At 47.7% G+C, this 20,582-nt stretch overlaps 2 protein-coding genes across 6 annotated transcripts in view; one reads left to right on the top strand and one right to left on the bottom strand.

The window, feature by feature from the left end:
* Positions 1-5,951, bottom strand: part of KYAT3 (kynurenine aminotransferase 3) — a 59,852-nt gene extending 53,901 nt beyond the window's left edge. The window contains exon 1 of one of the 2 annotated variants that reach the window (XM_040408015.1): positions 5,852-5,951. The gene's annotated coding sequence lies outside the window, so the exon portion shown is untranslated. The remainder of the gene's footprint in view (positions 1-5,851) is intronic. The other variant, XM_040408014.1, reaches the window with a different exon arrangement.
* A 174-nt stretch (positions 5,952-6,125) lies between these two features.
* The window catches only part of LRRC8B (leucine rich repeat containing 8 VRAC subunit B), a 37,167-nt gene continuing 22,710 nt past the window's right edge, over positions 6,126-20,582 (top strand). Inside the window, exon 1 of one of the 4 annotated variants that reach the window (XM_040407902.1) lies at positions 6,126-6,183. The gene's annotated coding sequence lies outside the window, so the exon portion shown is untranslated. Of the gene's footprint in view, positions 6,184-16,664; positions 16,715-20,582 lie in introns of those variants that run through there. The other 3 variants (XM_040407903.1, XM_040407905.1, XM_040407904.1) reach the window with 3 other exon arrangements.

Raw genomic sequence — 20,582 nt, 5'->3', positions numbered from 1 at the left:
TGCGGGGGCAGCCACAAGGAGACGTTCCACTGTGCGGGGGCAGCCACAAGGAGACGTTCCACTGTGCGGGGGCAGCCACAAGGAGACGTTCCACTGTGCGCGGGCAGCCACAAGGAGACGTTCCACTGTGCGCGGGCAGCCACAAGGAGACGTTCCACTGTGCGCGGGCAGCCACAAGGAGACGTTCCACTGTGCGCGGGCAGCCACAAGGAGACGTTCCACTGTGCGCGGGCAGCCACAAGGAGACGTTCCACTGTGCGCGGGCAGCCACAAGGAGACGTTCCACTGTGCGCGGGCAGCCACAAGGAGACGTTCCACTGTGCGCGGGCAGCCACAAGGAGACGTTCCACTGTGCGGGGGCAGCCACAAGGAGACGTTCCACTGTGCGGGGGCAGCCACAAGGAGACGTTCCACTGTGCGGGGGCAGCCACAAGGAGACGTTCCACTGTGCGCGGGCAGCCACAAGGAGACGTTCCACTGTGCGCGGGCAGCCACAAGGAGACGTTCCACTGTGCGCGGGCAGCCACAAGGAGACGTTCCACTGTATGAACAAGTTTTGACCCCCTCAGTATTATAATGTCACGTTGCTCACGTATGGAGGACTCATTATTCCCTAATGCCTGCTATTACAGATCAGTGTGCAGACTGCAGCTTGCAGGCAGGACCAGGCCGCAGAAGACAGAGACATAGCACCTTTATGTATGACACCCGGGCCGGTTCTATTCTATGTTTAAGGTCTCGTCTCTCACTCCTCGCAGGCCAAACTCTGTGTGTGGGAGTTGGAGGGACTTTTCCCGCCTGGCTGTTTGTGCTCGCCTCTGCTGTTATTCGATTCCGACGTCGGTGGACAGAGACATGAATATGTCAGCGCACATGTGACTGCTTCTATGACGTCACAAAATACCACGGTTATTAGGAAACAGCCATATCGCTGTTTCCTAATACCGCGGTATATCGCTGACACCGGTTTACCGCTTAACCCTAGTGTGACACTACCCAATCAGTGCTGTCTGTCTCAGGGACACACCCTAAACTGGTAACACCCATCTGGTGCTTCACTCCAAATTGCTAGTAATTCATTCCTAACTTCTAGCAGGAATAATAAAGGAATGGCATGTCAATCATAAGAATAGAGGCTCCAGAATTGTTATTACATGGGGGGTGCAAGTAGTTACTAAGCAGACATGTCAGGACTCGGGGACAGCTCCTCTTTAATGGTGTGTGACCGAATTCAGCATGAAGCCCTAGCACCTATAACAATACAAAGTGACGGAAACCAATATCTCACACCTCTGCAGTATTTCTATAGAATTACACTTTCATTTACAGTATAGGTGTAATTAATATGAAATAAAAATTTCCAGAATGCGTTTGGCGACATAGAATAAGGGGACATACATTTGCACACAGTAAGACAACAGCAGCTTGAAGAATGCCGAGAATGAATTAAAATAATTAGTGGAGCTTTAATTAGGGTGCAGCATGATTGGAAGATAGAGGTGAAGCCGGATCTTAAAAGTTCGACTTTCCTGCAGCAAATGACGGCTTCGTTTTCAACAGAGACCCCGAAAAAGGACCTGGGAGTGAATGTGTAGACCTGAGCAACCGGCGTTACCCCTCCAATGTCACCTCACTGTGCTCTGAAGGAGGGGGAAACAACAAGGCGAGCGGCAGCACAAATTCAGCCAACATCCAGGGTTTTGTCTCCACCTCCGCATTTTTATATCTTCAGGATAAGGGCGCATTCACACGACTATATTCTTTTTGTGGTCTGCAAATTGCAGCGCTGCAAAACACAGCTACTGGCCGTGTGTATTCTACGTTTTGCGGATCAGCACATTTCGCCCTTTCTTAGAAATGCCTATTCTTGTCTGCAAACCGGATAAGAATAGGACATGTTCTGACTGCATCTTTTTGGGGGCCGCGTCTGATCCGCCAAAAAAATGCCATGTTAATGCCCCCTTAGCTGGTACTGCCAATCACAAACGAAATTGCGTGCCATATTAGTCACGTGTGAACGTACCCTTTATCTTTTAGAGCTGCAGCAGTGGCCAGCTGACTCCTGAAGCCCCGACAAACAGCAGCTGCCAGGCATTTGCTGTGTACTGCGGGAAAATGTAGTACATTCGCAGAAATTGACCTAGAAAACTTGATTGAGCTGAGATTGTAAACTGCTAGTGGTGCACGGTCAATGGTCACAGAACCAAGGCGGTGCACCCTTTATTTTGGTATTCAAAGAGGCAAGGTCACATTAAAGGGCATCTGTCAGCAGATTTGTACCTATGACACAGGCTGACCTGTTACCTGTGCGCTTAGCAGCTGAAGGCATCTGTGTTGGTCCATGTTCATATGTGCTCGCATTACTGAGAAAAATGAAGTTTTAATATATGCAAATGAGCCTCTAAGAGCAACAGGGGCGTCACCGTTACACCTAGAGACTCTGCTCTCGCTGCCATTGCCACGCCCTCGCCACTTTGATTCACAGGGCCAGGCAGCGAAGACGTCACCACACCTGGTTCTGTCAATCAAGATGCAGTAGTTGCAAAGAGTGCAGAGCCTCTAGGTGTAACGGCAATGCCCCCATTGCTCCTAGAGGCTAACTTGCATATAATAAAACATTTTTCTCAACAATGCGGGCACATATGAACATGGGACCAACACATACTAACGGCAGCATAAAGTAGAGACAGGCGAGTTGATTTCAGCGGTCTGTCATTTAAAAGTTAAATGTAAGTGTTTGCCAAGAACCAACATCACAATCATTGCAGCCCAGGCCTTGAAAAGAGTCCCGGCCACCTGAGAAGAGTCCTGGTTATTCATAAATTCCTGCTTTCCCTGCCCACCTGTTGGAGAGTTTTCTCCCTTTCTCTCTAGGAGAGAACTGCCAATCATCAGTAGATGGGTGAGAGAGCAGGAGATTATAATAACCAGGACTCTTCTCAGGTAGATTTGACTCTTTTCAAGGCCTGGGCTGCAATGATTATGATGCTGGTTGTCAGCAACCTCTTACTTTTAGCTCATGAGTGACACACCGCTGAAATCGGCATTTCTGTCACTATTTTATGCTGCCCTCAGTGAGCTCAGCATAAAGTAGATGACGGGTTCCCTTTAATACTGGGTGGCATCTCCCCTTGTTGCCACTCTGGCATGGTGCCAGTCATACAGATGCTGGATGTTCTCCTGTGGTCTTTGCAAGCTTTTTCAACTTGGACCCATAGTTCAGGCAAGGTGGTTGTTGGCTTCGGTGTATGGGAGGTCCGTTGCCCCATCCAGTCCCAGACATTCTTGATGGGGGAGAGATGTGGTGATCATCTACTACATGCAGCTGAAGGACACCTACTGCACACACTGGTGAATGAGGCCCTGTGGAGATATCTGCAGATCTTCCCTGGCACATAAAGAAATAACACTAGTCATCTGGTTGGCGCCCCTCGGTGCCAGTGACATGACTCATGTCCTTGCCAGGTGCAGGCTCAACAGTCACATGCCCACTGAGGGCATTAATTGGCCAGCAAAAGAGATGTGCATATATGGGGTCATTTATCAAACTGGTGTAATGTAGAACTGGCTTAGGGTACTTTCACACTAGCGTCGCTGGATTCCGGCAGGCAGATCCGGCAATCTGTATGCAAACGGATGCCATTTGTAGACGGATCCGAATGCGGATCCATCTCACAAATGTATTGCAATACCGGATCCGTCTCTCCAGTTGTCATCTGGAAAAACGGAGCCGGTATTTATCTTTTTCACATTTTTAAAGGTCTGCGCAAAACCAGATCAGTTTTTCCAGAACACTTGGGAACGGATCCGGCACTTGCTTGCGGATGCTTGCGATTTTCACGCAACCCCATTCACTTCTATGGGGCCTGCGTTGCGTGAAAAACGCAGAATATAAATCATGCTGCGATTTTCACGCAACGCACAAGTGATGCGTGAAAATCACAACTCATGTGAACAGCCCTATAGAAATGAATGGGTCGGAATTCAGTGCGGGTGCAATGCGTTCAACTCACGCATCGCATCCGCGCGGAATACTCGCCCGTGTGAAAGGGGCCTAACAGTTTTCAGAGTTTTACTATACAGCTGCCCCATGGGCCACAGACACAATGGCCAGGAGGGGACCTCATTGACTTCTATGGGAGAGTTTCTCACGAACGTGTGTGACCTCTGGGTTTTACCACACACCTTTTCAAAATGGGGTGTCCCAATACTGTCAGCACTGATTGGACAGTGCCAGGCTGTGTATGGACACACTCCAATCAGTGCTGACAGTATTGGGACACCCCATTTTGAAAAGGGGTGTGGTAACACCCAGAGGTCAATTTACTCAGTTACCAGGAGGAAGAACTGAGGGACAGCTCAGTGCAATGTTTTAAGAATAGATGCTTATGGGGAATACAAGCATTTAGTAAAGCAGACACATCAGGAAGGGTTAAAGGTCCTCTTAAACACTGACCCGTGGTGGGGCTGGAACCAACAGCATCATAGTTCACTAGGACGCAGTGAATTTCGTGCACATGATCCGTGATCTGTCCGGGAAACCTGACTGTCACATGGACGGTGACATTTCCGTGTCCGTTCCACGTCCGTGGAAAACACAGACAGCACACATCCGTAATTCACTTAAATGCACAGTACCACTAAAAATAAAAATCTAGTATAGCAGGGGAGCTATACCATAAAATGTATCTGCATGGCGCCACCTGCTGTTTATGTTCTTTATTTCTAGTCCACCTCACTGAGGTGGTCGCATGTTTAAAGGGTTATCCAACCCCTATAATGACCCCCCAATGCCCAGGACCCTCGTATACATTCTACTCACCTGCGTCACTCTGGATCCCTGCACGGCCACCGCTGCAACTCCCTGATTCTCGGATCAAAACATCTAGCGACGGGGGAAGGAGCAGCCAATAGCAGACCGTAACGGGAACAAGGATCCAGAGTGACGCCGGTGCCAGGGAGCAGGTGAGTATTATATATATGAGGGGCCCGGGCATTACAGGGGGTTGGATAACCCCTTTAAATCTTCAACTATAATCAGCTCTATCTTCTATTAGACGCTGTAGCAGTTAGACCTTTTGCACACGACCGTATGGCTTTTTCAGTGTTTTGCAGTCCGCAAAAATACAGATGACGTCCGCGTGCATTCCGTTTTTTGTGGCATATGGAGTACCTTCATTTTTTTTTTTTTTTTTTTGCGGATCCATTGAAATTAAGGGTTCCGTATACAGAACGCAAAGAACGAAACGGAAACGAAAAAAATAAAAACTTCGGTAAAAAATAAAAATTATAATAATAATAATTTTTTGTTTTCTGTAATATTGGGGGAAAAAGACTACCTGAGCACACCACGTCCACAAATACACAAACAGGCAGTAGGTAACATGCTGATCAACACAGCTGATTTCAGTACAATAAACATAAAAGCTGTCCTAAAATAGGACAACATCACCTAACCTGCTTGTTGATGGTTTCCAGATATATTTGCATGACAGTGAGTCACTAGTGCTAAAATGAGTTACGCTCAATCTTGTGAGACTGCAGATGGGGGGCTGTGTATAACCAGCGGTCTTCTCAGTGGTAACCAGTCTGCTAAACATCATTTTACAGTATATTCCCCAACCTGAATCAGTCATGATGTAATGTTTCATCATCCCCATGATATATGCAAGCAGTACAGTGCAGCCTGGGTGTCCCATATAAACCCTCTGGAAGGCAGAGGCAGAATGCATGGCACAGCTGCTGCAGCACCTCTTGTCAAGCACCAGGTAGTAGTCCACTAAACAAAGACTGGCTGCATTGATTATTGCGTATCACTTACAGGCTGCATTCATTATTGCGTATCACTTACTGGCTGCGTGCTTTTGTCCCAATGAACTTGGCAAGTATGGGAAGGAGGGAAGGAAGGAAGGACAGCAGGTTACACCGCGGCACAAAGGTGGCAATAGGAGGACGACATAATTGAAAGGCAGAGCAGCCAATAGAAAGGCTCATCGCTACGCCCCTCCCTCTCGCTCGCTTTGGCGGATGAGAGTTGACTGACACTCCGAAGAGCCAATAAGATAGAGGCGCTGGGATGACGGCGAGACGCCATTGGCTGGTGTGCACAGCCATACGCTGCAGCTGTGTTGGAGTAGGAAGAAGCAGCTGACAGAGGCCACAGGCAGATGGGAGCCGAGCCATGTAAGTGAGAGCTTCTAGGTGTGTCTGTCAGTCATCATTGTAGTGGCGTGGGCCGTGCCCCAGGCTGATGATACCGGGCAGGTGATGTGTCATGGCGTTGTTTATTCGGTTTACATGAGCCGCAGACTAAAATAATCTCCTAGTGGTTGAGGCTGTTCCTATAATGACCCGTTATCCATAGATTACACAGCTGACACGCGTATAACCGTGTACAGGTGCTTGGAGCCGTGGCAACCAATCAAATGCCAGCTTCTATTTCTCCACTGTAGATTAGAAAATGAAAGAAGTGATCTGATTGGTTGTCATGGGCAACATTATTATTATTTTTTACTACTTGTTGTTGGTCCTATTTCCATTAGAGGCCGAACTGTGGCGCAAACAAGGTACGGCGAGACATCATTGCCAGGTGTGAGTCAAAGTGGTGGTGGTGGCGGCACGGCCAGGAAGGAAAAGGAGTGGAGCCTTGGGTGCAGTGGCACCGCCCTTGTTGCACTCCAGGGCTAATTAACATAAAATATGAAGTCTAATTTCAATTTAGATGGAAATAGGACCAGCGCCATTAGAAAGTATTGACAAGAACGCATCTGGCATGTAAGGTGGTGTCATGGCGAGCGATGTGGTGACATTCCCTTTAATCGGTTATAGAGCAGCTGTGAGGTATGGCACGTCGTATGTGCGCGCGGGCCTTAGATTGTCAAAATCTAAATGTATTAAAGGGGTCCCTTAAGAAGCCGGTCACAAAGTGTCCCCCTCGTGGAGGTAGGGACAATCGGCTGTAGTCTGCGGGGAAACCTGGCATTTAGTGTTCAGTTTCCCTTCAGCGCCTCCACAGGAGAAATGAAGCATTGCGCAGTGCCCATTCAGTTCAGCGGGCTGTCGGTGTAATGCAGGGGAGGTCCTCTGGAGGCGGAGATGATCTTTGTAACCGCCTTGGATGAGAAGATGATCTTGAACCGAGGACATCCCTCTATTAACTCAATTCCCTATTAGAATACATTTAAAAAAAATGTCTTTGGATTTACTCAAGGATCCTGAAGGGTGTCGTAAATTATCCTCGGACCCCACCGAAAGGTTCATTGTGGAAGGCGATTCTGTGCACGGGCCTGGCTCAGAGGGTTATCAATAAGGCAGAATTAGATTTTCTATTACCTTCTAAGCCATGTAAGCGACATTTTATAGTCTCCACAAGGGTGTTAGTCCACCGAAGGGTCGGCCAGTTGTAGCAGGTGTCAACTCTTACTCAAAATTGCGGGATCTATGTTGACAAGGTTCTAGGACAATTTGTACTTTCCCTCCCTTCATACACGAGGGACACCACGGACTTTCTCAAAAAGATCGATGCGCTGCATATTGACTCTAGCTGTTTATTGGCGTCTATTGATGTCCAATCTCGATACCGCTCCATCCCTCACGAAAAAGGTCTATCTGCGGTAGAATATTTTTTACGCACACACAGTTTAGGACACATAATACATTTATTTTGAGCCTCCTGGAGTTCACATTCGCGCACACATTATTTTTCTTTTTCATCTACGTTTTTACCACCAGCTCAGGGGGACGGCTATGGGGAGCCCGTGCGCCCCCACTTACGCAAATCTCTTTCTGGGCTGCTGGGAGGACACCATTGTCTTCCCAGATCATCAGGAGTGGTGGAAGGAAAAAATAATATTTTGGACACAATATATTTGTTATATGGGATGGTAATGGTGATGAGTTTGTGAACTTCATAGGGGCTCTTAACATCAATCAGATAGGACTTAGGTTCACCCATGAGATACAGAGGGACAGCATTATATTCCTTGGTAGAAGCGGCGGTGGAGGAGGAGGAGGAGGTAGCCTACACTGCTTTTTAAGTTTTAATTATTTTAATAATTTTTTTAAATTAGGGTACACCCCAAAACATTGGGAAATATAACCTGTGATAACCCCCTCCAGTCGTGCTAAACCCACGTTCAGACAATACACTGGCTGCAGGGCAGGCCAGCACCTCCAAGGGGTAAAGGGCAAGCTCAGGCCATGTGCCCAATTTGGAGACCCAGAAGTTGCAGAGGCTGACCCCTGTCAGTCAGTTTGTGTAGGCGTGTGCACACTTACTGCCCCACCATGTCGCACGTCCCCATGATGTTCACGATCCAATTGGATATATGCTCTATCAACTTTCAATGTTCTTTTCTGCCCTACCATGGTGATCACGGGTGGCGGGGAATCAGGGTTCCAGGCCGGAGAGGGAGCGTGAGAAAGAGAGACCACATGCAAGGGAGATCAATGGATGAAATTAAATGTAATTGAGCGGAAATGTGGGACAAAGTATTGAAGAAGAAGCTTCCAACTTAAGGAGGGGGCGCGCAGCAATTACCCACTCCCGACTCGGGGAGGTAGTGACGATAAATAACAATATAGGACTCTTAAGATGCCCTGTTATTGGAATGATTAATATTAGGGATCGACCGATTATCGGTTTGGCCGATATTATCGGCCGATATTGAGGATTTTGACCGTTATCGGTATCGGCATCTATTCTGCCGATATACCGATAACGTATTGGGAACACAGAACGCGCTGCTCTCAGCGCGTTCTGTGTTCCCTCCGCAGCACAGGGGAGAAGGAAGCAGTGTCTCCCTCCCCCTGTGCTGCTGCTGCCGCCAATGACAGAAGAGAAGACAAGAGGAGGAGGGGGGGGGGGTGTGGCCGCTGCGCCACCAATGAAGATAAGCCTTTCATTTATTCATATACAGGAGGCGGGAGCTGGCTGCAGAATCACATAGCCGGCTCCCGGCCTCTATGAACGGTAGCTGCGGTCCGCGGTAGTTAACTCCTCAGGTGCCGCGGATCGCAGCTATCGCTCATAGAGGTCGGGAGCCGGCTATGTGATTCTGCAGCCAGCTCCCGCCTCCTGTATATGAATGATTGAGAGACTTATCTTCATTGGTGGCGCAGTGCGCCCCCCCCCCCCCCCCACCCAGTATTACTCATTGGTGGCAGTGGCCACAGGATTCCCTCTCCCCTGCTCATCCGATCGGAGCCCCAGCTGTGTAAGCCTGGGGCTCCGATCGGTTACCATGGCAGCCAGGACGCTATTGAAGCCCTGGCTGCCATGGTAAGCTCCATGCTGCTGTGTGCACAAAGCACAGAGCAGCAGGGACAGTGTGAGCTCCTATTCACCCTGATAGAGATCTATCAGGGGGAATAGGACAAGGGTTCTAGTCCCTAAGGGGGCTAAAAGTTAGTAAAAAATAAAACACAAAAATATTAAGTATAAATGAAAAAGACTTATAAAAAAAAAAATACACATTAACAATAAACAAAAAAATACACATTAACAATAAACATATTAATTTTCAGCAGATTTGTGTAGGAATTTTTTTTTTTTCTCAAAAATGAAAATTCCCAGAATATCGGTATAAATTATCGGCTATCGGCCTGAAAGTTCACAAATTATCGGTATCGGCCCTAAAAAATCAATATCGGTCGATCCCTAATTAATATTGTAGGGAATGTCACTGGGGTATTTTGGATTTGGAAACGTTAGACAGGAGAGGCCCTGCTGCTGCTTTGTTGACTCTAGACAACTTCTGCTTGATCGCACGTCCCTGTGACGTCCACCATGCATTTCGATATCTTCTCGATCAACTTTCGATGTTCTTTTCTGCGCCTACCATGTTGATCACGGTTATCGGCGAATCAGGCTTCTACGCCGGAGAGAGAGCGTGAGAAAGAGAGACCGCATCCAAGGGAGGTCAATGGCTGCAATGGGATGAAGCGGAAATGTGGGACAAGTTATTAAAGCAGAAGGATCGAATAAAAGGGCCAATTGAAGACGAATTTTAGAAATTTAGGTCCCTGTCACCTATGCAGAGTAGGAGTTTTTCATCGCCAGAAATGGGTTAATGTCACCCACCAATGGAACAGATTATTTTAAAAAATTTCAGTCCCTGTCACCTGTGCAGAGCAGGGTTTTATTCACGGCAAAAATTGTAAAATGTCAACCCAAGAATGTAACAGAAACATTTGAAATTTATTAACCTGTCTACTAGATAGAGCACGGGTATATCACAGCCAAAAATTGGTGAATTTCACCCGAAAATTTAACAGAAAAATTTGTGAAATGACGTAAAATAAAATAAAATGTGTACAAATAATAAATAAAAAAATAGATTTATGAGGTGGAGGTCCATATGGAGTAGGAGTTTGAGGAGGCGGTGTAGGTGGAAGCGGCGGTGGAGGAGGACGAGGTAGCCAACACAGTTGTTTTTTGATTTTAATTTTAATTTTTTAAATATCCAAAATACAAGAATGAGCAATTGCGCTGCAGTATAACAATGGCTGCTTAGTGCCGGTATACATGTCTATTCTGCACAAGGTACGGACAAGTCCTGTGGGATCCATGCCTGGTTCATTTTAATGAACGTCAGCTTGTCCACATTGGCTGTGGACAGGCGGCTGCGCTTGTCTGTGATGACGCCCCTGCCGTGCTAAACACACGTTCAGACAATACACTGGCTGCAGGGCACGCCAGCACCTCCAAGGCGTAAAGGGCAAGCTCAGGCCATGTGCCCAATTTGGAGACCCAGAAGTTGAAGGGGGCAGACCCGTCATTCAATACGTGTAGGCGTGTGCACACATACTGCTCCACCATGTTGGTGAAATGCTGCCTCCTGCTAAGACGTTACATATCAGCTGGTGGTGCTGGTTGTTGTGCCGTGCTGACAAAGCTTTTCCACATTTCAGCCATGCGGTGCCCCAGCTGCGTTGGCGACCTCTTCCTCGTCCTCTGCCTTCGCCTTGTGCTTCCACTGTGCCCCCGCTGTCAGGTGGGAATGCGACCAGCAGTGCGTCTACCAGCGTGCGCGTGTACTCGCGCATCTTACGATCACGCTCCAGTGACGGAATTAAGGACGGTACGTTGTCCTTGTAACGGGGATCCAGCAGCGTGGCCACCCAGTAGTCAGCACATGTTAGAATGTGGGCAACCCGGGCGGTCGTTGTGGAGACACTGCAGCATATAATTGCTCATGTGTGCCAGGCTGCCCAGAGGCAACGAAAATCTGTCCTCTGTGGGAGGTGTATCTTCTGTGTCCTCTGTATCCCCCCAGCCACGCACCAGTGATGGACATGAGCTGGTCTGGGTGCCACCCTGCTGTGAACATGGTTGATCCTCCACCTCGTCATCCTCCAGAACTGTGCCCTGGCTGGAGAATTGTGTACCTAGCGTTTGTGGGTGCAGGAACCCACCCTCGGAGCCACTTGTGAATGACTGGCCGGAAACCCTATGAAATGATCCCTCTACCTCCTCCTCCGGTGCCACATCCTCTTCCATCATCGCCAGCAGCGTTTTTTCAAGGAGGCATAGAAATGGGATAGAAACGCTAAGAACGGCGTTATCGGCACTGGCCATGTTGGTGGAGTACTCGAAACAGCGCAACAAGGAACACAGGTCTCACATGGAGGCCCAGTCATTGGTGGTGAGGTGGTGCTGTTCCGCAGAGCGACTCACCCGTGCATGCTGCAGCTGAAACTCCACTATGGCCTGCTGCTGCTCGCACAGTCTGGCAGGCATGTGCAAGGTGGAGTTCCACCTTGTGGGCACGTCGCATATGAGGCGGTGAGCGGAAAGGCCGAAGTTACGCTGCAGCGCTGACAGGCGAGCAGCAGCAGGGTGAGAACGCCGAAAGTGCGCACAGACGGCCCGCACTTTATGCAGCAGCTCTCACATATCGGGGTAATTTTTAAGGAATCTCTGCACCACCAAATTCAGCACATGCGCCAGGCAAGGGATGTGCGTCAAACCGTCTAGTCCCAGAGCTGCCATGAGATTTCGCCCATTATCGCACACCACCAGGCCGGGCTTGAGGCTCACTGGTACCAACCACTCATCGGTCTGTTGTTCCATGCCCGTCTACAGCTCCTGCGCGGTGTGGGGTTTGTTCCCCCAAACAGATAAGTTTTAAAACTGCCTGCTGTCGTTTACCCCTGGCTGTGCTGAAGTTGGTGGTGAAGGTGTTACGCTGACCGGATGAGGAGCTGGTAGAGGATGAGGAAGCAACAGGAGGCAAACTGAAGCGCCCTGCAATCCTCGGTGGTGGAAGGACATGCGCCAAACTGCTATCTGCCTCAGGCCCAGCCGCCACTGCATTTACCCAGTGTGCTGTTATGGAGATATAACGTCCCTGACCGTGATTACTGGTCCACGTATCCGTAGTGAGGTGCACCTTGCCACAGATGGCGTTGCGAAGTGCACACCTGATTTTGTCCCCCACTTGGTTGTGCAGGGAAGGGATGGCTCGCCTGGAAAAGTAGTGGCAGCTGGGCACGACGTACTGTGGGACAGACACCGCCATAAGGCATTTAAAACTCTCTGTCTCCACCAGACAGAATGACAGCATTTCAAAGGCCAGTAATTTTGAAATGATGGCATTCAAGGCGAGGGATCGCGGGTGGGTAGGGGGGTACTTCCTCTTCCGCTCAAGTGTTTGGGAGATGGAGAGCTGAACGCTTCCGTGGGACATTGTGGAGATGCTTGGTGACCCAGGTGGTAGTGTTGCTGGCAGATCCTCTGTTCGCGGGGTGGCAGGTGGCACTGTCATTTCAGAGGTGGATGAAGAGGCCGAGACTGCAGCAGAAGAGGAAGCAGGAGGAGCCAGAGACCTGTCTTGGTTTTTGAGGTGTCTACTCCACTGCAGCTCGTGCTTTGCACTTAGATGCCTGGTCATGCAGGTTGTGCTCAGGTTGAGAATGTTTATGCCTCGCTTCAGGCTCTGATTGCACAGCGTGCAAACCACTCGTGTCTTGTCGTCAGCACATTGTCTGAAGAACTGCCACGCCAGGGAACTCCTTGGAGCTGACTTTAGTGTGCTCGGTCCCTTGCTGCGGTGGGCAGTAGCAGGCATACTGTCTAGAAGACGGCCGCTCCGCTTTTGCACCCTGCTCTCTCTTCTGCTGTGCTGGGGGCTCTGTGCGACCACCGCCTCTTCCTCCGAACTACACAGGTCACTCGCATGACATTGATTCGATGTGGGGTCGAGGACCTCATCGTCCTCCACATCATCTTCCACCCAGTCTTCACCCCTGCCCTCCTTGTCGGTCTGCACACTTTCGAAAGCCCCAGCAGTTGGCACCTGTGTTTCGTCATCATCCGAGACGTGCTGCGATGGTCCTCCCATATCATCATCTTGAAAAATAAGTGGTTGGGCATCGGTGCACTCAATCTCTTCCACTTCTGGGGCAGGGCTATGTGGCTGGCCCTGGGAAACCCTGCTAACAGAGTCATCAAAAAGCAGAAGAGACTGCTGCATGACTTGGGGCTCAGACTGCTTGGCTGATTTGCAAGGGGGTGAGGTGAAAGACTGATGGACATCGGCTTCAGGAGCCAACTGTGGTCTTTCAGCAGGAGACTTGGTGGGAGACAATGTGAAGGAACTGGAGGCACTATAAGCCACCCAATCTACTATCGCCTGTACTTGTTCTGGCCTCACCATTCGTAGAGCAGCATTAGGCCTGACCAAATACCGCTGTAGGTTTTGTTGCCTACTCACACCTGAGGAAGGGGTTTCACTTGTGCGTGTAGCTGGCACAGATCGACTAAGTCCTTTCCCTGCGACAGGAGCTCCACCAGCAGCACCACGACCTGGGCCACGTCCCTTATTGGACTCTCTCCTGATATTTCTCAAATTTAGGATCTAGCCCAAAATGGCTGTTTTTTTTATAACAGATTAGAACAACAGTATCTAACGGGTAACTACACCAAATGAACAAAGGAACACACATATAAAAACTGAAGTCCTCCACAAGCACCCTCTTGTCTAAGGGTGTGCAGATCTTACAATCCTTTTCATACACATATAAAATAATCGCAAATTTTATTAAGTAATTGACATTACAAAAAACATAAAGAAATAGTATTAGCAGCAGCAATGCAGGCTAGCGCTGTGACAAGCAGCTCTTTTGCCGGGCAAGGAGTACGCCTGATCCCAATACAGGGGAGACTCCAAAAAGAACATAGGTGCGTAAGGTGCCGCATAAAGCAGGCAATATTCGAACAACCCCCAATAAGATGTGACAAATCCTACTCAGGTATACAGAGACTACACTAATATGAGCAAATGTGAGGGCCAGATACAAAGCACCTCAGAGAAAAAGCCCATAGACAGTGTTAGAGACAACAGTAATAGTGATGACTAGAATAGTAAAAACTAAAATATATTACCTAAAGTTTAGTAGGACCTCAAAAAGGATCGGACCCTGGATCGGCAAAGAGCGCTATAAGGACTATATAGATAAAACCATCAGGGAAGTCAGGAGACATGTGTGTGAACATATAAATGATGTCCATAAAAAGAATGCTACCCCTGTGGCGAATCACGTCCTAAAGGACCATACTGGAGACCCGAGAGTCCTCAGATTCTCGGTGCTGGAGGTGGTCCCCCCCATCTCCGAGAGGTGGAGACTGGGACAGGAAGAAGAGACTGAATGGATTTTTAGATTGCGGTCCCACTCTCCAGTGGGACTTAATGAGAGGCTCACCTTCATATGTTTCGTCTGATTTAAGTGGAGTAGACAGGAGTTCCTTATGCTGCACTAAGTCTGTCTCAATGACCCTATGGGTGGTCATAACTGGGCCAGTGACGCGTGAAGCGTCCAAATAGTTATAGTATCCTGACACATGAGGGATGAGACATACAAAAAAGGTTTGGCAGCACTACTGTCCCACATAAGGAGAGGCCATTAGAAAATACCTTGAGGGTAATGATGGTGCACGCAGATGAGGACCCTGGCTGATGATCCCGACGTCAGAATAGATATACAAAAAATCCGCAGCACTCGTCAGTGTAATAAATCCAAAGTGGTTTATTCCATGAACAGCAAGGTGGTGCGACGTTTCGACCTAATCAGGTCTTTCTCAAGCAACAAAATGAATTTAGTCTGTGTGTGTTTTATACCATGCAAAGTGGGTGGAGCTATCACTCCCCCAGGTGAGGTGATATATCCAAATACATATACATTCATGGGTCATCATAATAATGAGGATCGCTTCCGATCCAATATACTCTACAGTGAATAATCTTAGTGACATATAAAGATAAACACTCCTATATAATAACATTGTCTCCTACCCTAAGGTGACGTCCCCGGGGTTTTGCTCCATGTCCGCAACATTCTTGAAGTGCGCTGAACTCAGCGTCCCGGAAGTTGTACTGCGCATGCGTCCCCAATGGATACGGTAAAGTACGAGCAGGAGATAAAAAGACAACTTGATGATACCTCAGTGTATCGCCTCATCGACCATGACCCTAAATTTTAGATATCTCGGAAGATTAGGCTCCTGGTCGATGACGCATACGCTGAGGATATCATAGATAATTCATTACATCACTATCTTATCGTAATGCACCCCGTGACACCGGTTCTATACACCCTGCCGAAGATTCATAAGGACAATGTTATTATATAGGAGTGTTTATCTTTATATGTCACTAAGATTATTCACTGTAGAGTATATTGGATCGGAAGCGATCCTCATTATTATGATGACCCATGAATGTATATGTATTTGGATATATCACCTCACCTGGGGGAGTGATAGCTCCACCCACTTTGCATGGTATAAAACACAAACAGACTAAATTCATTTTGTTGCTTGAGAAAGACCTGATTAGGTCGAAACGTCGCACCACCTTGCTGTTCATGGAATAAACCACATGAGGGATGAGGACATATACTAGTTCCGAAGTGTACCCTGTTGGGCTGTCCCTCTGTATCCTTTGGGGTCACCTTTTGCCCCAAGATCTTTTTCTTGGTTAATACTATGGTTGTATGATAATTGCCCTATACTTGTGGGTATGATATGCCCGCATATTTTGATGTGAACTGTCACCTTTTTTGTCTGGGCACTATAGGGTTACTTTACCCTTTAGAGATGTTGGCACTCTCCCCCTCCCCCTATTACGATATTTGAGTATTTCACCCCGCGTATTGAGCGATGTGGATAGCGCCGACTCTAACGCCTGACTGAGGATGCATCTCCACATACTTGCCGGCTGGTGACTTATGCGCTTCATTGTGCGTGTCACGGGCCGGAAGTAGCGACTTTCGCAGACCGGAAGAAGTGTGCGCTCCAGAGATGCGTTCCATAGGCCGGACGCTAATCACTAGCACCGGCCGGAAGGAACATATGCCCCAGGTATGTGCTCCACAGGCCGGACGCCAATCGCTGGACAGGGAATGATGCGATTGGCGTCAGTCTTGGCCTGCCTCTGATTGGATATACTGCCTTACGGGAGGCCTTGGCGCGCTGGTTAAAGGGCACTTCGTCTGTGTATCTGCATGCCCACAGCATTAGGCATCCACAGGGGGTGGCACGCTTCTAGTGTTTGGAGGTCAAGTAGTTCTTTACGATCAATGTGTGTGATTTTTGAGCACATTAAGTTGCCGTGATCGGATCTTTCATAGGAATCTTCTTTTTACAGGTATCAGGCAGCCAGTATCCTTCTGGGCGACGTCCAAACAGTGAGACAGATATTTAAATCTTTTTTATGTACATTATTTTTCTGTCTATTTTTGCTACCCACCTAATACTGTTCATTATTTCTTTTATCTTTATTTATTCTTAAATTTTTTGGTTATCATGTGTTAATTATCTGATTATACCCTACATCCTGACCCCCCTGAGGAACCCACTTTGCTGGGGGAAACGCGTCGGGGTCTTGGGGGTTTCACCCCCCAAACACCAAAATGGTCGCCAATGCGACTTAGAATTTACAAATGGCGACAAGACTTTTTAGTCTTGTCGCCATTTGCGACTAGACCCGCAGCTCTGAGGTTGAATACAGCGGCGGGGCACAGGAGAGGATAGTTCTCTGCCCCGCCGCCGATGTTCTTCTAAGCAGCGCAGTGGAGGAGTCTCTCCCTCCCCCCTGTGCTGCTGCCGCCAATAAGAAGAGAGACAGGAGGAGGAGGAGGGGAGGGGCTTTGGCCACTGCGCCACCAATGAAGATTACTGACCTGTTAATACAAATACAGGAGGCGGGTGCCGGAATCAAATAGCCGGCACCCGACCTCTATGACAGGGAGCTGCGATCAGCGGCAGTTAACCCCTCAGGTGCGGTACCTGAGGGGTTAACTGCAGCGGATCGCAGCTCCCTGTCATAGAGGTCGGGTGCCGGCTATTTGATTCCGGCACCCGCCTCCCTGTATTTGTATTAACAGGTCAGTTATCTACATTGGTGGCGCAGTGCGCCCCCCCCCCCCCCCAACACCTCAGTATAATAAAAATTGGCGGCGCAGTGCCAATGAGGGTTAAAAAAAATATATATATATTAACTCACCTCCTCCAATTGATCGCGCAGCTGCCCGTCTCCTGTTTTTTTCTTCAGGACCTGTGGTGACGTCACTGAGCTCATCACATGGTCCATTACCATGGTGATGGATCATGTGATGAACACAGTGATGTTACCACAGGTCCTTTGACAGGTCCTGAAGAAAGAACAGGAGACCGGCATCAATTGGAGGAGAGGCGTTAATTATTTTTTTTTAACCCTCAATTGGCACTGCGCCAATTGAGTACAATAAAGGAATTCAAGAGGGGCCTGGACGTATTTCTGGAGCTTAATAATATTACAGGCTATAGCTACTAGAGAGGGGTTGTTGATCCAGGGAGTTATTCTGATTGCCTGATTGTAGTCGGGAAGGAATTTTTTATTCCCCTAAAGTGGAGAAAATTGGCTTCTACCTCACAGGGTTTTTTGCCTTCCTCTGGATCAACTTGCAGGATAACTGGCCGAACTGGATGGACAAATGTCTTTTTTCGGCCTTATGTACTATGTTACTATGTTAATTGACCTTCTACTATGCATTGTGTATTAAAGAATGCTATAATTTTCCCTTATAACCATGTTATAAGGGAAAATAATACAGTGAATAGACTTTCATCCTAGCAACCATGCGTGAAAATCGCACCGCATCCTCACTTGCTTGCGGATGCTTGCGATTTTCACGCAGCCCCATTAACTTCTATGGGGCTTGAGTTGCGTGAAAAATGCACAACATAGAGATTTTCACGCAACGCACAAGTGATGCGTGAAAATCACCGCTCATGTGCACAACCCCATAGAAGTGAATGGGTCCGGATTCAGTGCGGGTGCAATGCGTTCACCTCCCGCATTGCACCTGTGCAGAAATCTCGCCCATGTGAAAGGGGCCTAAGGGTGAATAGGACAAGGGTTCCAGCCCCTAAGGGGGCTAATAGTATCTTTTTACACATTTTTACCTGTCTGCGCATGCACAGACCGGAAGGACGGATCCGTCATTCCGGTATTTTGAATGCCTGATCCGGCACTAATACATTCTTATGGGGAAAAATGCCGGATCCGGCATTCAGGCAAGTCTTCAGTTTTTTTCGCCGGAGATAAAACCGTAGCATGCTACGGTTTTATCTTTTGCCTGATCAGTCAAAATGACTGAACTGAAGACATCCCGATTACTCTCCATTCAGAATGAATGGGGATATGCCTGATCAGTTCTTTTCCGGTATAGAGCCCCTGTGACAGAACTCTATGCCGGAAATGAAAAATGCTAGTGTGAAAGCTTCCTAAAATATTAAGTTTAAATCCCCCCCCCCTTTCCCAATTTTACATATAAAATATATAAACAATAAATAAATAAACATATTACATAGCGCTGCGTCCGAAAAGTGCAAACTATTAAAAAATATCTCCTATGCGGTGAGCGCCGTAAGAGACAAATAAATAAATAAAAACCATGCGATTTGCTATTTTTTTGTCACCATGTCACCCCAAAAAATAGGATAGGACTGTTCTATTATGAGCCAAACGTTTCATAAAATGCAAAATGCACGCGGCTTTTTTTGGTGTGTTTTTTTTCTTTTTTGCGTGGTATTCAGTATCGCAATACTTTTTTTTGGCGACGAAAGCGAATTTCGTATTGAAACAACCCTACGCCGTTCTGATCGGCGTAGCGTTGTCACGATACCCAATTTTTGATTCGGTTTCAATTTGGCGACTAAAAATTTAATTTGGCTCCTAAATTTTTCAGTTCAGGAGCCAATGGCTACTAGGTATTTTTTTTGTCTGGAGCACTGGGTAATTTAGTGCTATTTAACCAAGGAACGAGGACAGAGAGTCTCCACCATTGGGCTTCTTCTCTGGGCTGAGGGGTACAGTAGGGTGATATAGGGTAAGTTTATTTCCCTCCCCCGGGACCCCGGCCCGTTCCTTTCTGTATGCATATCTCATTTATACCTTTTATTTTTTGTATCTTTGAACTATCGGGGTGATTGGCACCGCAATCCAATCATAGTTTGGGTAATAGGTTTTAGATTGATATATTAAACATTACAGTTTTAAGGGTCTTATATATAATTTTTGTGGATTAACTGTTTCTTTAATTAGACTCGCGTATATATCCTTTTTGAATACCAGAACATATGTAAATGAATTCCTATTAGAATATAACAGCTGTTCTGCACAAAGTCCTTAAAGGGGTTATTCCAGTGGCATAAAAAAATAAATGGCATCACAGAACAGCGAGTACTGACCTTGCTGATCGCCCACCGCAGCTGCTCCAGTCCCTGCTCCTCTCCACTTCCTGTTCTCCGGCTTCACACACCAGGGACAGTTTGGTCTGGACACTCAGCTAATCGCTGGCCACAGGGGGGTGACTTGCTTTACACCCCCGACTCTGATCTGAAGGTTAGTGGCATTCTTATTATCTGGTCGGTTGCAGAGCAGGTGCCCTTTAAGAATTGAGGAGGTCAGGACATTTTACACTAGGATGTTGTTCAATAACCATAAAGCAGGTCATGGTCTTGTCAAGAACTAGCTCACCAGGTCCACATCGGGACTGAGGAACAGTCCCCTAAAATCTCAGGCTGCAGTAGCTATGTCTGAACCCCCCCCCCCCCCCTCCCCAAGTTCATGAAATGCAACATCCCAGTAAGGCCTCGTGCACACAGACATAGTTTTTGTCTGAATCTGATCGGCATTATTTGCAGATCAGATGCCGACCTAGTGTTGAGCGAAGCGTGCGTCGGATGCTACATCCGGAGTCGCTTCGTTTAGAACTTGAGAATAATACTGTACAGAGATCCATCTCAGTACAGTATTAGGGCTCATGCACACGACCGTATGTATTTTGCAGTCCAGGAAACATGGATCCGCAAAAAAAAAAAAAAAAAAAGGATTCCCTAATAGAACAGTCCTATCCTTATCCCTTATCCGGGCATTAATAGGACATGTTCTATTTTTTTTTTTTTTTTTTTGCAGAACAAAAATACGGAAACAGAATGCACACGGAGTAACTTCAGTTTTTTTTTTGCAGACCCATTGAAATGAAGGGTTCTGCATACGGTCTGCAAAAAAAACGGAACGGGCGCAGAAAGAAAATAC

The sequence above is a fragment of the Bufo bufo genome, chromosome 9 (assembly GCF_905171765.1).
Source record: "Bufo bufo chromosome 9, aBufBuf1.1, whole genome shotgun sequence".
NCBI lineage: Eukaryota > Metazoa > Chordata > Amphibia > Anura > Bufonidae > Bufo > Bufo bufo.
The sequence above is the reverse complement of the archived record's forward strand: the minus strand, read 5'-3'. Positions and strand labels throughout refer to the sequence as shown.